This window comes from Bombina bombina, chromosome 2, assembly GCF_027579735.1.
Source record: "Bombina bombina isolate aBomBom1 chromosome 2, aBomBom1.pri, whole genome shotgun sequence".
NCBI lineage: Eukaryota > Metazoa > Chordata > Amphibia > Anura > Bombinatoridae > Bombina > Bombina bombina.
Genome location: NC_069500.1, coordinates 493,976,581 through 493,997,914, shown reverse-complemented (window position 1 = coordinate 493,997,914; position 21,334 = coordinate 493,976,581).

Sequence of the window (21,334 nt, the reverse complement as noted above, 5' to 3'; positions counted from 1 at the left end):
CAAATGGATGAAGATAGAAGATGCCGTCTGGATAAAGACTTCTTCTCGCTTGGATGAGGACTTCCCCGGCTGGAGGAGGATGAATGTCCGGACTTCGATAACTGTAGGTGGATCGTCGGGAGTTAGTGTTAGTTTTTTTTTGGGTGTTTTTTTTTTTTTTTAGGTTAGGGTTTTGGGAAATTCATAAAAGAGCTAAATGCCCTTTTAAGGGCAATGCCCATCCAAATGCCCTTTTCAGGGCAATGTTTAGCTCAGGTTTATTTAGATAGGTTTTTATTTGGGGGTTTGATTGGCTGGGTGTTGGGTTTTACTGTTGGGGGGTTGTTTGTATTTATTATTGCAATCTAAAAGAGCTGATTTCTTTGGGGCAATGCCCCACAAAAGGCCCTATTAAGGGCCATTGGCAGTTTAGTGTAGGCTAGGGTTTTTTATTTTGGGGGGGGGCTTTTTTATTTTGATAGGGCTATTAGATTAGGAGTAATTTGTTTTTATTTCTTTCATGTAATTGGCAAGAGTCCATGAGCTAGTGACGTATGGTATATACAATCCTACCAGGAGGGGCAAAGTTTCCAAAACCACAAAATGCCTATAAATACACCCCTTACCACACCCACAATTGAGTTTTACAAACTTTGCCTCCTATGGAGGTGGTGAAGTAAGTTTGTGCTAAGATTTCTACGTTGATATGCGCTTCTCAGCATTTTAAAGCCCGATTCCTCTCCGAGTACAGCGAATGTCAGAGGGATGTAAAGGGAGTATCACCTATTGAATGCAATGGTTTTCCTCACGGGAGATCTATTTCATAGGTTCTCTGTTATCGGTCGTAGAGATTCATCTCCTACCTCCCTTTTCAGATCGACGATATACTCTCATATTCCATTACCTCTACTGTTAACCGTTTCAGTACTGGTTTGGCTATCTGCTATATGTGGATGGGTGTCTTTTGGTAAGTATGTTTTCATTACTTAAGACACTCCCAGCTATGGTTTGGCACTTTATGTATTTATATAAAGTTCTAAATATATGTATTGTACTTATATTTGCCATAATTCAGGTTTCAGTTTATTTCCTTTTGCAGACTGTCAGTTTCATATCTGGGAAATGCATTTTTTAGGATAAAATGTATTTCTTACCTGGGGTATAGTTTTTTTTTAATTGACTGTCTTTTTAAATTCGCGGGCAGAATTAGGCTTGCAAGGGCGCAAAATGCTAAACTCTATTGCGTCATTTTTGGTGCGAAGTCGCGTTAAATGACGCAAATTAGTCATTTCCGGCGTCTTAGTCGATGCCGAGTCCTTTCACAAGGATGCGTCTTCAGTGACACGAGTGTGTCATTTCCGGATGTTAGCGCAATGCTGTGCGTCATACTTGGCGCCAAATATTTCATTATTTATAACCCCATTCCTATATGCCTCTTGCCTTTTTTCTCTATCAGAGGGCTATGCTGTTTGCATTTTTTTCCCATTTTCGAAACTGCCATATAAGGAAATTGATAATTTTGCTTTTTATGGGGGGTTTTTCTCTTACATTTGCAAGATGTCTCAATCTGATCCTGTCTCAGAAATCACTGATGGAACCCTGCTACCTGATAACAGTTCTACCAAAGTGCATTTGTTGTAAACTTGTGGAGATTATTTCTCCAGCTGTGGTTTGTAATAGTTGTCATGATAAGCTTTTACATGCAGAGAATGTATCTATCAGTAATAGTGCTCTGCCTGTTGTTGTTCCTTCAACATCTAATGCACAAGATATACCTGTGAATTTAAAAGATTTTATTCCTGATTCTGTTCAGAAGGCTCTGTCTGCCATCCCGCCTTCTAATAAACGTAAAAGGTCTTTTAAAACTTCTCATAAATTTGATGAAATTTCAAATGACCGACAACATACTGAATTATCGTTCTCTGATAAGGATCTATCTGATTCAGAAGATCCTTCCTCAGATATTGACACTGACAAATCTACTTATTTATTTAAAATATAGAGTACATTCGTTCTTTGTTAAAAGAAGTGTTGATTACATTGGATATTGAGGAAACTAGTCCTCTTGATATTAAAACTAGTAAACGTTTAAATTCTGATATTTAGACAAGCAGGACCAGCACTCACTTAATCCTCAATTTTTCCAGTGATTTGAGTTGGTGCACACCAGGGGGACTTCCCTAACCAAAGTCCAGTGACAAGTATAATAAAACAACACACCGGTGGCACTCAAAAAATGTCAACAGTGCCTTTATTACAGAGCAACGTTTCGGGGCTCCTGCCCCTTTATCAAACGTTTAAATTCTGTTTATAAACCTCCTGTGGTTACTCCAGAAGTTTTTTTCCAGTTCCTGATGCTATTTCTGATATGATTTCTAAGGAATGGAATAGGCTTGGTACGTCTTTTATTCCTTCTTCAAGGTTTAAAAAATTGTATCCTTTGCCAGCAGTTACATGGGCGTTTTGGGAAAAGATCCCCAAAGTTGATGGGGCTATCTCTACTCTTGCTAAACATACTACTATTACTATGGAAGATAGTACTTCTTTTAAAGATCCTTTAGATAGGAAACTTGAATCTTATCTAAGAAAAGCCTATTTATATTCTGGTCATCTTCTCAGGCCTGCAATTTCTTTGGCTGATGCTGCAGCTGCATCAACTTTTTGGTTGGAACATTTAGCGCAACAAGATTTGGATTCTGATTTGTCTAGCATTGTTCGCCTGCTTCAACATGCTAATCGTTTTATTTGTGATGCCATTTTTTATATCCTCAAAACTGATGTTAAATCTATGTCTTTAGCTATTTTAGCTAGAAGAGCTTTGTGGCTTAAATCTTGGAATGCTGATATGACTTCTAAGTCTAGATTGCTATCTCTTTCTTTCCAAGGTAATTTGGTTCTCAGTTGGATTCGATTATTTCAATTGTCACTGGGGGGAAGGGATTTTTTTTAGCCTCAGGATAAGAGACCTAAGGGTAAATCTAAAGCTTCTAACCGCTTTCGTTCCTTTCGACAAATTAAGGATCAGAAACCTAATCCTTCCCCCAAGGAATCTGTGACGGATCCCCGGCTATCCCGACTGGGTAGCTCCGCCAAAGGGGTCCTTCCGCTGCCTGGAACAAGCTGCTATGTAGCACAGGAAAGTGATTCTAGCATGAGCCCACCTAAATGACTAGACAGACTAGCATTCAGGTGAAATAAGAACTGACTTTATTGAGACAAACACACATCTTTTATACACAACTTATCTTGATAAGACATGAGACAATGCCACAGTTTTCCCGCCCCTCCAGACAGGCTGGCGCTGGCCATAGCAGCCATGGTCCTACAGATTCCCATTAACCATGGGTGTCAGTTTTCGGGTTGATCCCGGGGGAGCAGCGGCACTTCCAGGGTGTAATTTTAAAGCTCTCGGTCCCCAGAATCTACAGTCCAAGAAGCGATGTGATCCGTGGCTGGGGACTGGAGTTATGCTGGTTTAAACGTCCACCTGGAAGTCCAGGGAGAATAGGGGTTATAGGGGGAACCGGAACCCCCGGCTCCCAAGGGAGCTCCCTTCAGGCAATCACCCCACCTCTGGCCCACCCTGTGAGGCAGCAAACCCCAGACAGCTAACCCCAGAAGAGCGGAGCTCTGGGACAAAGGGCCACTGGAGCGACCTGGGTCAAAGGGCACCGGTAATCCTGGATAATGCGGCCGACCGGTAGTTCCAGGGGCCTGGACGGCCGAAGAGGAAAGTGGTGGTCAGCAACCAGCTCTTCCAAGACGACATTCAATACACAAAACAACGGGAACAGAAGGTCTGGGGAATCGCGGTTGCTCTGAGGAGCCCAAAACCGCAGAGAGACAGCAGGGGTGAGGTCATAGGGGGGTAAGGGATCAATCCCTGCAGCCCAGTATCCGTGACAACTCCCCCCTTCCAGTTCGGCAGACCCGGCTAGATCCACATACGGGTCGGCCTGGGGTTGTCCGAGGAATTTATGCCACTTCAGTCCGCCGGGAAAGTCCGTCAGCATTCCCATTGCTTTTTCCCGGTCGGTACTGAATGTCAAAGTTAAATGGCTGCAGGGCTAGGCTCCACCTCAACAGCCCCCCCTGGAAACTCGGTTGAGCCATACAAGGGGATTATGATCAGTGAGGACGGTTAAGGGTCTTCCATATAGGTAGGGCTGCAACTTCTTCAAAGTCCATACCAGCGCCAGACACTCTTTCTCGACCGCCGCGTAGCCTACTTCCCGGGGTAGCAGTTTTCAACTGAGATAGGCAACGGGGTGGTCCTTTTCTTCTTCGTCTGCCTGGCTTAGGATGGCCCCCAACCCGAACATAGAGGCATCTGTGTGGACAGAAAATTGTTTGGCTGGGTTAGGAGCGGCCAGTACTGGAGCAGAGATTAAGGCAGACTTAAGACTCTGGAAGGCTTTTTCACACTCGGGGGACCACAGGACCTGTCGGGGAAGTCGTTTACGGGTCAGGTCAGTCAGGGGTTTGGCGAAGGTGCTGTAATTGGGGACAAACCTCCGGTTAGTAGCCTGCAGTACCCAGAAAGGCAAGGACTTGGGTTTTGGTCCTGGGGGTGGGCCAGTTAGCCACTGCCTCGACTTTGGCCGGTTCGGGTCACTGCTTACCGCAGCCGAGTATTAAACCTCTGAGCGCCCATTGGTACACTTATCTGGCTTCAAGGTTAGGCCGGCGGCTTGAAGACGATCTAAGACAATGCCTAGGTGGACCAGATGGTCCTCCCAGGTCTCGCTATAGATGGCGATGTCATCCAGGTATGCACAGGCATAGTCCTGGAGGCCATCTAACAGACGGTCTACCATTCTTTGGAAAGTGGCTGGGGCGTTCTTCATTATAAACGGCATGACCTTAAACTTGAAGGGAGTGATGAAGGCAGACTTGGGGATGGACTCAGGGTCGAGGGGAATTTGCCAATAACCCTTGCATAGGTCGAGGGTGGTCAGGAAGTGGCCCCGGCCGATTCGATCTAACAGGTCATCTACTCGGGCCATGGGATAGGCGTCATTGGTGGTTCAGTCGTTGAGTCTATGGTAGTCAACGCAGAACCGGGTAGTTCCGTCCTTCTTGGGTACTAACACTACCGGGGAGGCCCAGGGACTGTTGGACGGTTCAATGACACCGAGGTCCAACATTCCCCGGAGCTTCCGGTGCATACTTTCCCTGACGGCCTCTGGGACACTGTAGGCAGCCTGTCACAGGGGGGTCTGTCCTGGGGTCTCCACCCGGTGGATGGCTGTGGTGGTAAACCCAGGGACAGCAGAGAACATGTCACTTCTCTGTTCCAGGAGTCGCCGTACCTGCCTTTTCTGTCCAGGCTCTAACCTGTCGTCTAGGGATATGTCATCCACCCCCTGGGGGACGTCAGTAGGTCCGGGAAGCTCCGGCATTGGAAGACTTTCAGAGTCCTCCACTGCCGGCGCACAGATAGCGGCCACATCTCTGGGTCTTTCTATGTATGCCTTCAACATGTTCACATGAAAGGTCCGACGGATCCTTTCATCTGAACACTTTGCCACCAGGTATGTGGTGTTGTTCAGTTGTTCCACAACCCGGTAGGGTCCTTGCGAAGAGGCCTGTAGCTTGTCTGTTTTGACAGGCTTCAGGGCGAGGACCTTCTGTCCCACTATCAGGGTTCGGGTACGGGCATTGCGATCGTACCATCGCTTCTGTTTGTGTTGAGAGGCTTGAAGGTTCTCACGGACCTGGGCAGCCAGGTCCTGCAGCCGGTCCCTGAGCTGGAGTACGTACCCCACGACAGAGTGCTCTTCCCCCCTGTGGCTCCCTCCCAGTGGGCTCATACCAAATCTAGCGGGCCCCTAACCTTTTGACCATACAGTAGTTCAAAGGGGGAAAAGCCTGTGGATTCCTGAGGCACCTCTCGATATGCAAAGAGGAGGTGCGGCAGCAATTTTTCCCAGTCCCTGTGAGTGGCCGAGAACGTCCGAAGCAGTTGTTAGGGTCCCGTTAAACCTCTCATACAGCCCATTTGTCTGGGGATGGTAAAGCGTGCTGTGCAGGGGTTTAATCCCGCACAACTTCCAGAGTTGTTGAGTGATTTCCGCAGTGAACTGTGTTCCCTGATCAGCAACCACTTCCCGAGGGAAGCCTACCCTGGTGAATATCCAGAGCATCGCATCTGCTATGGTCTCGGCCTGGATATTGGCCAAGGGGATTGCCTCTGGATATCGGGTGGCATAGTCTACTACTGTAAGGATGTATTTCTTTACTGAGGGGCTGGGCCGAGCTAATGGCCCTACGATGTCTACTGCTACTTGGCTAAAGGGTTCATCAATAATGGGCAGGTGATGGAGGGGGCTTTCGTATGGTCTCCTGTCTTTCCTACCTTTTGGCAAACCTCACAGGATTTACAGTATTCCTTAATATCGGCTGTAATGCCTGGCCAGAAGAAGGTTTGAGTCAAGCGGTGGTGGGTCCTTTGCTTTCCTAAGTGGCCGGCTAAGGGAATGTCATGCCCTATTTTCAGCAGGTTGGAACGAAACTTCTTCGGTACGACCAGCTGGCGTTTGGGCACCGGTCCTTTTCTCCTCTTGGAGATCCGGTACAGGAGCTCGCCCTCCCACTGGAACCGTTCGTCTCCGGGGCCCTGGGCGTCAGCACCTACTTGGTCTCGGTAAAGGGCCAGGGTCGGGTCGCTCAAGGTCTCTTTGGCGAAGTCAGAAGGGGTTGCCCAGGAGGGGGTGTCGGCAAGTTCAGGTTTAGTGGGGACGGGCAGTCGGGGTAAGGTAGGAGTCGGGGCAGTAGGTCTTACCTGGGTCCCCAGAGTTGGTGAGGTGGCTTGGCATCTGGCCTGCTGACGGGTAGTCACAGAGCAGGTGTCCGGGGAGGTATTCCCCAAAAAGGCGGAGACAAGGTGGCCGAGGTCGTTTCCCAACAGGACCTCGGCAGGGATGTTTTGCATAACCCCCACTTCTACATTGTGGGTGTCGGTTTTCCAGTCGAAATGGATCCAGGCTGTAGGTACTCTCAGGACAGCACCTCCCGCTACCCCTACAGCAAGGGTCCAACCAGTGCGACCCGAGAGGGGAACAAGGTGGGGCTGAATCAAAGAAACGGTGGTATCCCTCATTCCTTGAGCTGCCTGCCCGTTGACCCATACCTCTTGCCGATGTTGTTGTCGGTTGTCTTGGTCCACTGAGTTGACGTGGTGCAAGACACCCACTTCTTCTTCTGGCCACTCAGCATACGGGTCGGACCTTGCTGTATAGTTACAATGGGCAGCGGCCTGGTAGGTGCGTGCTGGTGTAGCTCCCCACGGAGTTGGGACAGGGTTCCTTGTCGACTGGGCTGGGGGGTTTCTTTGTCTTGTTGGGCAGTTCCGTATAATATGGCCAGAGTGTCCACACCCATAACACCCCCGGGGATTGCTGCCTCCGGTCGGGTAGACAGGGGGCGACCGGGTCTGGGGCTGCCGCAAAGCTGTTGGGGATCAAGCTGGGGCTGGAGCGGAGCGGGTTGCTGGCCGGAGGTCTGTGGCCACCTGGCACCAGGCAATCCACATTCTGATTGGCCAGGGCAGTGGCTTGGTCTACTGTTCTGGGTCCCTTGTCCTTTACCCAGTCCCTTATCTCCGCTGGGGTGCAGTTGTAGAACTGCTCCAGGAGCATGAGTTGAACAGCTTCGTCTAGGGTGGTGATGTGGCACCCAGTAACCCAGGAGTTCAAGGACCGAGCTAAGCGGTGGGCAAACTCGGTACAAGGCTGCTCCTCTTGTCTTTGTAGTCCCCTGAATCTTAGCCGGTGAGCCTACTGTGTGAGTCCACACCGGGCAAGGATGCGCTCCTTCACCCGGTCATAGTTGTCTTGATCTCTACAGGGAACAGTGTGGAAAGCCTCCAGGGCCCTACCAGACAGTTTCCCAATTAGGATACTAACCCTATCAGCATCAGTAACCCCATGCATCCAGCACAGGGTCTCGAACAGCTATAGGTAGCGGTCGATATCCTTGCTCTAATCATCCTGGAATGCTTGGAAAGCCCCGTGAGGTAGTTTCTTGGGCCGGGAAGGGGGGGTCCAGGGGATCTGGCATGACCCCCCCATAGACTTCTGAAGCTCCAACATATGTACCTTGGTGGCTTCAGTCACTATCCGAGTAATGATCTCCTCGGGGGGGGTTAGGTCCATAGAGAGCCAGTTGCCACTGTATCTGCCACTGAAGGTCGGACATTGTAGTTCCCTGAGTGGAGGCTGTACTGGGCTGTCCCCCGCTTTGGTCGCTGTCCGACCCACCAGCCTGTTCGCTAGCCTGATCGTCCTCCATCAGTTTGGCTAGGAGCACTGCCTTTGTCTTGTTGCCAGTGACTTTCCCTCTAGCCTGCAGCAACATTCTCAATTCTTCCTTCCGGAGCCCATGGTACTGCTCTATCCAGCAGGATCTTCAGTTGGTGGTTTGGACGTTCCAGGTAGATGGAAGCATCCCACCACTGCCAACCTATGTGACGGATCCCCGGCTATCCCGACTGGGTAGCTCCGCCAAAGGGGTCCTTCCGCTGCCTGGAACAAGCTGCTATGTAGCACAGGAAAGTGATTCTAGCAGGAGCCCACCTAAATGACTAGACAGACTAGCATTCAGGTGAAATAAGAACTGACTTTATTGGGACAAACACACATCTTTTATACATACAACTTAACTTGATAAGAAATGAGACAATGCCACAGTTTTCCCGCCATTCCCGCCCCTCCAGACAGGATTGGTGCCGGCCATAGCAGCCATAGTCCTACAGATTCCCAGTACCCGGGGGGGGGGGGGGGTTCGGGGTGATCCCGGGGGAGCGGCGGCACTTCCAGGGTGTCATTTTAAAGCTCTCAGTCCCCAGAATCTACAGTCCAAAAAGCGATGTGACCCGTGGCTGGGGACCAGAGTTATGCTGGTTTAAACGTCCACCTGGAAGTCCAGGAAGAATAGGGGGAACCGGAACCCCTGCTCCCAAGGGTGCTCCCTTCAGGCAATCACCCCACCTCTGGCCCACCCTGAGAGGCAGCAAACCCCAGAAGAGCAGAGCTCTGGGACAAAGGGCCACTGGAGCGACCTGGGTCAAAGAGCACCGGTAATCCTGGATAATGCGGCCGACCAGTAGTTCCAGGGGCCTGGTCAGCCGAAGGGGAAAGTGGCGGTCATCGACCAGCTCTTCCAAGACGACATTCAATACACAAAACAACGGGAACAGAAGGTCTGGGGAATCGTGGTTGCTCTGAGGAGCCCAAAACCACAGAGAGACAGCAGGGGTGAGGTCATAGGGGGGTAAGGGATCAATCCCTGCAGCCCAGTATCCGTGACAGAATCTGTTTCCAATTGGAAACCTTCTTCAGTTTGGAATAAATTCAAGCCTTTTAAGAAACTAAAGCCAGCCCCCATGTCCGCATGAAGGGGTGTCCCTCATTCCAGCTCAGCTGGTAGGGGGCAGAAGGTTTTTCAAGGATGTTTGGACAAATTCTGTCCGAAATCAATGGATTCTGAGTATTGTCTCTCAGGGGTATCGAATAGGATTCAGAGTAAGACCTCCTGTGAGAAGATTTTTTCTCTCACGCATACCAGCAAATCTGGTAAAGGCTCAGGCTTTCCTGAAGTGTGTTTCAGACCTGTAGCTTTCAGGGGTAATCATGCCAGTTCCATTTCAGGAACAGGGTCTGGGGTTTTATTCAAATCTATTCATTGTCCCAAAGAAAGAAAATTCATTCAGACCAATTCTGGATCTAAAAATTTTGAATCGTTATGTAAAAGTACCAACTTTCAAGATGGTGACTATACGGACTATTCTGCCTTTAGTTCAGCAAGGGCATTATATGTCCACAATAGACTTACAGGATGCATATCTTCATATTCTGATTCATCCAGATCATTATCAGTTTCTGAGATTCTCTTTTCTAGACAAGCATTACCAATTTGTCGCTCTTCCTTTTGGCATAGCGACAGCTCCAATGATCTTTTCAAAGGTTCTCGTGCCCTACTCCCTGTAATCAGAGAGCGGGGTATTGCTGTGTTTCCTTATTTGGACGATATCTTGGTACTAGCTCAGTCTTTACATTCTGCAGAATCTCACACAAATCAACTAGTGTTGTTTCTTCGAAAACATGGTTGGAGGATCAATTTACCAAAAAGTCCTTAATTCCTCAGACAAGGGTCACCTTTTTAGGTTTCCAGACAGATTCAGTGTCCATGACTCTGTCTCTAACAGACCAGAGACGTTTAAAATTGGTTTCAGCCTGTCGGAACCTTCAGTCTCAGTCATTCCCTTCAGTAGCTATGTGCATGGAAGTTTTAGGTCTCATGACTGCAGCATCGGACTTGATCCCCTTTGCTCGTTTTCACATGAGACCTCTCCAGCTTTGTATGCTGAACCAATGGTGCAGGGATTATACAAGGATATCACAATTAATATCCTTAAATCCCAATGTTCGACTATCTCTGACTTATATAGTTCAAGGGGCCTCTTTAGTTCGTCCAACCTGGACTGTGATCACAACAGATGCAAGTCTTTAAGGTTGGGGAGCTGTCTGGGGATCTCTGACAGCACAAGGGGTTTGGAAATCTCAAGAGATGTTTAGGGCTCTTCAGATTTGGCCTCTGTTGAAGAGAGAACCGTTCATTTGTTTTCAGACAGACAATATCACAACTGTGGCAAATGTCAATCATCAGGGTGGGCCTTACAGTCCCCAAGCTATGAAAGAAGTATCTCGGATACTTGCTTGGGCGAAATCCAGCTCCTGTCTAATTTCTGCGGTTCATATCCCAGGTATAGACAATTGGGAGGCGGATTTACTCAGTCGTCAGACTTTACATCCAGGGGAGTGGTCCCTCCATCCAGATGTGCTTTGTCACGTTGTTCAGATGTGGGGTCTTCCATAAATAGATCTGATGGCTTCTCATCTCAACAAGAAACTTCCCAGGTACCTGTCCAGGTCCAGGGATGCTCAGACGGAAGCGGTGGATGCGTTAACAGTTCCTTGGTGTTCCAACCTGTTTATATTTTCCCGCCTGTAGTTCTTCTTCCAAGAGTGATCTCTAAAATCATCATGGAGCAATTATTTGTGTTGCTGGTGGCTCCAGCATGGCCTCACAGGTTTTGGTATGCGGATCTTGTTTGGATGTCCAGTTGCCAACCTTGGCCACTTCCATTAAGGCCGGACCTTCTGTCTCAAGGGTCTCAAATCATTAAATTTGAAGGTATGGAAATTGAACGCCTAGTGCTTAGTCATAGAGGTTTCTCTGACTCAGTGATTAATACTATGTTACAGGCTCGTAAATCTGTTTCTAGAAAGATTTATTATCGAGTTTGGAAGACTTTATATTTCATGGTGTTCTTCTCATAAATTCTCTTAGCATTCTTTCAGAATTCCTAGAATTTTACAGTTTCTTCAGGATGGTTTGGATAAGGGTTTGTCTGCAAGTTCCTTGAAGGGACACATCTCTGCTCTTTCTGTTTTATTTCACAGAAAGATTGCTAAGCTTCCTGATATTCACTGTTTTGTACAGGCTTTGGTTCGTATTAAGCATGTCATTAAATCAATCTCTCCTCCTTGGAGTCTTAATTTGGTTTTGAAGGCTTTACAGGTTCCTATGAGCCTATGCATTCTTTGGACATTAAACTACTTTCTTGGAAAGTGTTGTTCCTTTTGGCCATCTCTTCTGCTAGAAGAGTTTCTGAATTATCTGCTCTTTCTTGTGAATCTCCTTTTCTGGTTTTTCATCAGGATAAGGCAGTTTTACGGACTTCATTTAAATTCTTACCTAAGGTTGTGAATTCTAACAACATTAATAGAGAACTTGTTGTCCCTTCCTTGTGTCCTAATCCTAAGAATTCTTTAGAGATACTTACATTCTTTGGATGTAGTAAGAGCTTTGAAATATTATGTTGAAGCTACTAAAGATTTAAGGAAGACTTCTAGTCTATTTTTTATCTTTTCTGGTTCTAGGAAAGGTCAGAAGGCTTCTGCCGTTTCCTTGGCTTCGTGGTTAAAGCTTTTGATTCATCAAGCTTATTTGGAGTCGGGTCAAGCCCCGCCTCAGAGAATTACAGCTCATTCTACTAGATCAGTCTCCACTTCATGGGCTTTTAAGAATGAAGCTTCAGTTGATCAGATTTGCAAAGCAGCAACTTGGTCTTCTTTGCATACATTTACTAAATTCTACAGTTTTGATGTATTTGCTTCTTCGGAAGCAGTTTTTGGTAGAAAAGTTCTTCAGGCAGCTGTTTCAGTTTGATTCCTCTGCTTATGTTTTAAGTTTTTCTTTTCATTTATCAGGTTAAACTTATATGTTGGGTTGTGGATTAATTTTTTTCAGCGAAATATGGCTGTTTTTATTTTTATCCCTCCCTCTCTAGTGACTCTGGCGTGGAGTTCCACATCTTGGGTATTGCTGTCCCATACGTCACTAGCTTATGGACTCTTGCCAATTACATGAAAGAAAACATAATTTATGTAAGAATTTACCTGATAAATTCATTTATTTCATATTGGTAAGAGTCCATGAGGCCCACCCTTTTTATGGTGGTTATGATTTTTTTGTATAAAGCACAATTATTTCCAAATTCCTTTGTTGATGCTTTTTACTCCTTTCTTTATCACCCCACTACTTGGCTATTCGTTAAACTGAATTGTGGATGTGGTGAGGGATGTATTTATAGGCATTTTGAGGTTTGGGAAACTTTGCCCCTCCTGGTAGGATTGTATATTCCATACGTCACTAGCTCATGGACTCTTGCCAATATGAAAGAAATTAATTTATCAGGTAAGTTCTTACATAAATTATGTATTTTGATAATTTCGTTTTTTTATTTTTTGTAATTTAGGCCTAGATTTAGAGTTGGGCGGGAGCCGTCAAAACCAGCGTTAGAGGCTCCTAACGCTGGTTTTTACCGCCCGCTGGTATTTGGAGTCAGTCAGGAAAGGGTCTAACGCTCACTTTGCAGCCGCGACTTTTCCATACCGCAGATCCCCCTACGCCATTTGCGTATCCTATCTTTTCAATGGGATCTTTCTAACGCCGGTATTTAGAGTCTTGGCTGAAGTGAGCGTTAGAAATCTAACGACAAGACTCCAGCCGCAAAAAAAAGTCAGTAGTTAAGAGCTTTCTGGGCTAACACTGGTTTATAAAGCTCTTAACTACTGTGCTCTAAAGTACACTAACACCCATAAACTACCTATGTACCCCTAAACCGAGGTCCCCCCACATCACCGCCACTCTATTAAATTTTTTTAACCCCTAATCTGCCGCTCCGTACCCCGCCGCCAGCTACGTTATCCCTATGTACCCTAATCTGCTGCCCCTAACATCGCCGACCACTATGTTATATTTATTAACCCCTAATCTGCCGCCCCCGCTATCGCTGACACCTGCATATTATTATTAACCCCTAATCTTCCGCTCCATACACCGCCGCAACCTATATTATACCTATGTACCCCAATCTGCTGCCCCTAACACCGCCAACCCCTATATTATATTTATTAACCCCTAATCTGCCCCCCACAACGTCGCCTCCACCTACCTACAATAATTAACCCCTAATCTGCCGACCGCATCTCACCGCTACTATAATAAAGTTATTAACCCCTAATCCGCCTCACCCCCGCCTCAATAACCCTATAAGAAATAGTATTAACCCCTAATCTGCCCTCCCTAACATCGCCGACATCTAACTTCAATTATTAACCCCTAATCTGCCGACCGGAGCTCGCCGCTACTATAATAAATGTATTAACCCCTAAAGCTAAGTCTAAACCTAACACTAACACCCCCCCCCTAAGTTAAATATAATTTAAATCTAATTAAAAAAATTAACTCTTATTAAATAAATTATTCCTATTTAAAGCTAAATACTTACCTGTAAAATAAACCCTAATATAGCTACAATATAACGAATAATTATATTGTAGCTATTTTAGGATTAATATTTATTTTACAGGCAACTTTGTAATTATTTTAACCAGGTACAATAGCTATTAAATAGTTAATAACTATTTAATAGCTAAAATAGTTAAAATAATAACAAAATTACCAGTAAGATAAATCCTAACCTAAGTTACAATTAAACCTAACACTACACTATCATTAAATAAATTAAATACAATACCTACAATTATCTACAATTAAACCTAACACTACACTATCAATAAATTAATTAAATACAATACCTACAAATAACTACAATTAAATAAACTAACTAAAGTACAAAAAATAAAAAAGAACTAAGTTACAAAAAATAAAAAAGAACTAAGTTACAAAAAATAAAAAAGAACTAAGTTACAAAAAATAAAAAAATATTTACAAACATTAGAAAAATATTACAACAATTTTAAACTAATTACACCTACTCTAAGCCCCCTAATAAAATAACAAAGACCCCCAAAATAAAAAAATGCCCTACCCTATTCTAAATTTAAAAAATTCAAAGCTCTTTTACCTTACCAGCCCTGAAAAGGGCCCTTTGCGGGTAATGCCCCAAAGAATTCAGCTCTTTTGCCTGTAAAAAAAAAACATACAATATCCCCCCCCCAACATTACAACCCACCACCCACATACCCCTAATCTAACCCAAACCCCCCTTAAATAAGCCTAACACTAAGCCCCTGAAGATCTTCCTACCTTATCTTCACCATGCCAGGTTCACCGATCGGTCCTCCGAAGTCTTGATCCAAGCCTCCGAAATCTTCATCCAAGCCCAAGCGGGGGCTGGCGATCCATCATCTGGCTGAAGTCTTCTATCAAGAGGCGGCTGAAGAGGTCCAGAAGAGGCTCCAAAGTCTTCACCCTATCCGGGAAGAAGAGGAGATCTGGACCAGCAACCATCTTGATCCAAGCGGCATCTTCTATCTTCATCCGATGACGAACGGCTCCATCTTGAAGACCTCCAACGCGGATCCATCCTCTTCTTCCGACGTCCAAATGAAGACTGAAGGTTCCTTTAAGGGACGTCATCCAAGATGGCGTCCCTCAAATTCCGATTGGCTGATAGAATCCTTAATTAAGGTAGGAAAATTCTGATTGGCTGATGGAATCAGCCAATCAGATTCAAGTTCAATCCGATTGGCTGATTGGATTAGCCAATCAGATTGAGCTCGCATTCTATTGCCTGATCGGAACAGCCAATAGAATGCGAGCTCAATCTGATTGGCTAATCCAATCAGCCAATCGGATTGAACTTGAATCTGATTGGCTGATTCCATCCGTCATCTTGGATGACGTCCCTTAAAGGAACCTTCATTCTTCATTTGGACGTTGGAAGAAGAGGATGGATCCGCGTCGGAGGTCTTCAAGATGGAGCCGTTCGTCATCGGATGAAGATAGAAGATGCCGCTTGGATCAAGATGGTTGCCGGTCCGGATCTCCTCTTCTTCCTGGATAGGATGAAGACTTTGGAGCCTCTTCTGGACTTTTCGGAGGCTTGGATCAAGACTTCGGAGGACCGATCGGTGAACCTGGCATGGTGAAGATAAGGTAGGAAGATCTTCAGGGGCTTAGTGTTAGGTTTATTTAAGGGGGGTTTGGGTTAGATTAGGGGTATGTGGGTGGTGGGTTGTAATGTTGGGGGGGGGGGTATTGTATGTTTTTTTTTTTTACAGGCAAAAGAGCTGAATTATTTGGGGCATGCCCCGCAAAGGGCCCTTTTCAGGGCTGGTAAGGTAAAAGAGCTTTGAACTTTTTTAATTTAGAATAGGGTAGGGCATTTTTTATTTTGGGGGTCTTTGTTATTTTATTAGGGGGCTTAGAGTAGGTGTAATTAGTTTAAAATTGTTGTAATATTTTTCTAATGTTTGTAAATATTTTTTTATTTTTTGTAACTTAGTTCTTTTTTATTTTTTGTACTTTAGTTAGTTTATTTAATTGTAGTTATTTGTAGATATTGAATTTAATTAATTTATTGATATTGTAGTATTAGGTTTAATTGTAGATAATTGTAGGTATTGTATTTAATTTATTTAATGATAGTATAGTGTTAGGTTTAATTGTAACTTAGGATTTATTTTACAGGTAATTTTGTTATTATTTTAGCTATTAAATAGTTATTAACTATTTAATAGCTATTGTACCTGGTTAAAATAATTACAAAGTTGCCTGTAAAATAAATATTAATCCTAAAATAGCTACAATATAATTATAATTTATATTGTAGCTATATTAGGGTTTATTTTACAGGTAAGTATTTAGCTTTAAATAGGAATAATTTATTTAATAAGAGTTAATTTATTTAGTTAGATTTAAATTATATTTAACTTAGGGGGGTGTTAGTGTTAGGGTTAGACTTGGCTTTAGGGGTTAATACATTTATTATAGTAGCGGCGAGCTCCGGTCGGCAGATTAGGGGTTAATCATTGAAGTTAGGTGTCGGCGATGTTAGGGAGGGCAGATTAGGGGTTAATACTATTTATTATAGGGTTAGTGAGGCGAGAGTGAGGCGGATTAGGGGTTAATAAATGTAGGTAGGTAGCGGCGACGTTGGGGGCGGCAGATTAGGGGTTAATAAATATAATATAGGGGTCAGCGGTGTTAGGGGCAGCAGATTAGGGGTATATAGGGATAATGTAGGTGGCGGCGGTGTACGGAGCGGCAGATTAGGGGTTAAAAATAATATGCAGGTGTCAGCGATATCGGGGGCGGCAGATTAGGGGTTAATAAGTGTAAGGTTAGGAGTGTTTAGACTCGGGGTTCATGTTAGGGTGTTAGGTGCAGACTTAGGAAGTGTTTCCCCATAGGAAACAATGGGGCCGCGTTAGGAGCTGAACGCTGCTTTTTTGCAGGTGTTAGGTTTTTTTTCAGCTCAAACAGCCCCATTGTTTCCTATGGGGGAATCGTGCCTAACGCAGCCCTTCTGTGAACTCTAAATACCAGCGGTATTTAAAAGGTGCGGCCAGAAAAAAGCACGCGTAGCTAACGCACCCCTTTGGCCGCAAAACTCTAAATCTAGGCGTTAGTGTTTTGTTTTTTTGTAGGTGTTAGTGTAGTAAGGCAGGTTAGGTTTTATTTTACAGGTAACTGTATTTATTGTAACTAGGTAGCTAGTAAATAGTTAATAACTATTTACTAACTAGTCTACCTAGTTAAAATAAATACAAACTTACCTGTGAAATAAAAATAAAAACGGCTAGATTACGAGTTTTGCGTTAGAGGCTATGTGGTGCTAACGAGCAGTTTATGCTCACCGCTCACTTACTTTTTACAAAAAAAGAAGTGAGCGTTGAGCAAAATTTTGCTCATTACCGCACTCCAATACCAGCGCTGCTTACGTTAGCGGTGAGCTGGTGTAACGTGCTTGTGCACGATTTCCCCATAGGAATCAACGGAGAGAGCCGGCTGAAAAAAAGTCTAACACCTGCAAAAAAGCAGCGTAAAGCTACTTAACGCAGCCCCATTGATTCCTATGGGGAAATACATTTTATGTCTACACCTAACACCCTAACATGAACCCTGACTCTAAACACCCCTAATCTTACACTTATTAACCCCTAATCTTCAGCCCCCCGACATCGCCGCCACCTACATTATAATTATTAACCCCTAATCTGCCGCTCCGGACACTGCCGCCACCTACATTATACTTATGAACCCCTAATCTGCTGCCCCCAACATCGCCGAACCCTAAATTATATTTATTAACCCCTACTCTGCCGCCCCCAATGTCGCCGCCACCTACCTACACTTATTAACCCCTAATCTGCTGCCCCCAACGTCGCCGCCACTATAATAAACATATTAACCCCTAAACCGCCGCACTCTCGCCTCGCAAGCATTAGTTAAATATTATTAACCCCTAATCTGCCCCCCAAACGTCGCTGTCACTATACTAAATGTATTAACCCCTAAACCTAAGTCTAACCCTAACACCCCCTAACTTAAATAGAATTAAAAGAAATCTGAATAAAAATTCCTATAATTAACTACATTATTCCTATTTAAAACTAAATACTTACCTATAAAATAAACCCTAAGATAGCTACAATATAACTAATACTTACATTGTAATTAGTTTAGGATTTATTTTTATTTTACAGGCAAGTTTGTATTTATTTTAACTAGGTAGAATAGTTATTAAATAGTTATTAACTATTTAATAACTACCTAGCTAAAATAAATACAGTTACTTGTAAAATAAAACCTAACCTAAGTTACAATTACACCTAACACTACACTATAATTAAATTATTTCCCTAAATTAAATACAATTAAATACAATTAAATACAATTATCTAAAGTACAAAAACAAACACTAAATTACATAAAATAATAAACAAATTACAAGATTTTTAAACTAATTACACCTAATCTAATCCCCCTAACAAAATAAAAAAGCCCCCCAAAATAAAAAAAAGCCCTACCCTATACTAAATTACAAATAGCCCTTTTGCAGGGCATTGCCGCAAAGTAATCAGCTCTTTTACCTGTAAAAAAAATTACAAATCCCCCCAACATTAAAACCCACCACCCACACAACCAACCCTACTCTAAAACCCACCCAATACCCCCATAAAAAAACCTAACACTAACCCCTTGAAGATCACCTTACCAGGAGAAGTCTTCATTCAACCGGGTCGAAGTCCTCAACGAAGCCGGGAGACGTCTTCATCCAATCCGGGCGAAGTGGTTCTCCAGACAGTCAGAAGTCTTCATCCAGACGGCATCTTCTATCTTCATCCAGACAGCGCGGAGCAGGTACATCTTCAAGACATCCGACGCGGAGCATCCTCTTCATCCGACGGCTAAGACTGTTCCAATCAGCCAATAGAATGCGAGCTCAATCCTATTGGCTGATTGCATCAGCCAATAGGATTTTTTTCTACCTTAATTCCAATTGGCTGATAGAATTCTATCAGCCAATCGGAATTGAAGGGACGCCTTAGGGGTTAATATGTTTATTATAGTGGTGGCGATGTCCGGTTCGGCAGATTAGGGGTTAAAAAATGTATTCTAGTGTAGGGCTGCAACAACTAATTGGTAAGTTTGATCATAAAAATAGTTGTCAACAAATCTCATTATCAATTAGGTGGTCAGCGATTAGTTGGTCAGTTGCACAGCACCAGCTGCTTTAATCTGATGATCTACTGCAACTAAGATTGTGCAAAAAAATTTGAATTTATTTATTTTTTTAATCTTTTTTCTATCCGATTAATCGGACAATAATCATCCGATTAATCAGATAGAAAAAAAATAAATAAATACAAATGTTTGCACAATACCATGTGCAGGAGTTCATCGGATTGAAGCAGCTGGTGCTGTGCAATTAACCAACTAATCGCTAACAACCTAATTGATAATGAGATTCTTTGACAACTATTTTTGTGATCAATCTTACCGATTAGTTGTTTCAGCCCTATTTTAGTGTTTGCGATGCGGGAGGGCCTCGGTTTAGGGGTTAATATATAGTTTATGGGTGTTAGTGTACTTTTTAGCACTTTAGTTATGAGTTTTATGCTACGGCGTTGTACTGTAAAACACTTAACTACTGACTTTAAAATGCGGTACCAGTCTTGACAGGAGAGGGTCTACTACTCACTTTTTGTCAGACTCGTAATACCGGCGCTATGCAAGTCCCATTGAAAAAAGAGGATACGCAATTTACGTAAGTGGATTTTCGGTATTTCAAAGTCTGGCCAAAAAAGTGAGCGGTGAGCCTGTACCTGCAAGACTCGTAATACCAGCGGGCGTTAAAAAGCAGCGTTAGCATAGCGGCACCACAGACTACATCACACTATCTGGGCGACTACCCTTGGATATTGATCCAAAACAAGACTGAAGACTAGATGCTGAAACACAGACACAGGGTCTTTTACTCTGGGCAGGAGCCCGTCCGAGCAGCGGTGATAGAGGCCGGCCTCCCCCCTTGCCCACGTGTACCTGCCCATCCCAGGCGGGCTAAGTGGGGACCAGAGGCACACTTTCTAAGAGCAGAGTGAGCTGCTGGTTTTCCCGGAGAGGACCCTAAAGGCAACAGAGAGTGAGGATCGCCAAAGACCGCCATCTAAGGTAGACGGACTCACCCGCTCACAGCGGTCATCTCTCAGTGGTGCAAAAGTTCCGGGCGCCATCTTGCCCTGCACGCATCTGGCTAGAGAGCGCTCCACCTACCCCCCTCGCCGCAGCCTGGAGTAGGCATCTGAATGCGGTCGAGTAGTGGGTGATTTTACCTAACCGCTCCGGAAGCACGCTGGAACAATTCCCCCTCTGGCTCCGGTTCGTGAAAGACAGGACAGGGTAACATACTACACTCACACCTTTACACAGGCCCTTTCTAAATTGCTGGGGGACATCTCTCTGCTGAGGACTGGGGATACAGAATGCTTGATTACCCCCTACTGCAAGCATTACACCCCCCAGGTTGAAGGGTTCTGCACCTCAACTGTGTTACTAGTGCCCACGCTGCTGGGAACCACAAGTACTGATTTTACTACATGTGAAGGCTAGAAGCCCTGCATAACCTGTGTATGGAGATGTGTTGGGACGCTTTGACTGCCCCTGGGGAATAGCCTGAGTTCTAGTGAAGGGCCTGGGCCTTGCAACCCTAACTGAGACTTTCAAGGAGAGACCGTAGAGCAGGCCCTTTCATTTCATTCTCTGTTGTCACTTCCCTGGCCCCAGCGATATAGCTCAAGACATTGAGCGCCTAGTATTCTTCTGAACTCCTGGGAGCCTAATTCCTGACCAAGTGCTTTCTGTGAGGGGTCTGGAGAGTGAACTCTTTCAACTGTAGAAAAAGATTTGTGTGTGCCAATTTACTGTATATACTGTGTTTTATTGTTTTCATTATCTGTTCACAAAAATAACAAAGTCACACTGTGTTGGTACATGGATAGATTTTTGACAGGAGGTAAGATGTCTGGCAAGAATAAAAACATGAGCAGGGGTAGGGGAGCTGATGACCACCCGCAAGACATATCACCTGTTGGGCAGGAGTCCTCTGTAAATTCTATGGACACGCACGTCGTGGTTCAGCAGCTCTCCTCCATCTTCCTCCCAAAGATAGAAAACCTCCAAAAGGGTCTAGACCATCTAACTGGGGAAATGGAACAATTTTCTGTTAGGTTCACTGAAATGGAGGACAGGGTATCTGGGCTAGAGGATACTATAGTAACACACGACACTCAGCTAGATGCCCTACTAAAACAAAATATAAATCTGCACCAGAGACTTGAAGACCTAGAAAACAGGTCGCTCCGCAATAACTTGCGCATTCTGGGAATACCTAAAAGTGTAAAACCTAAAGAGCTCATCCGCTTTGTAGAAGACACCCTGCCTAGGCTCCTTAAACTGACCCCAACTGTGTTTAAAGGTAGTGTAGAAAGAGCTCACAGGGTAGGCCCAGAAAGGCAAGCAGATAGAGGTAACACGC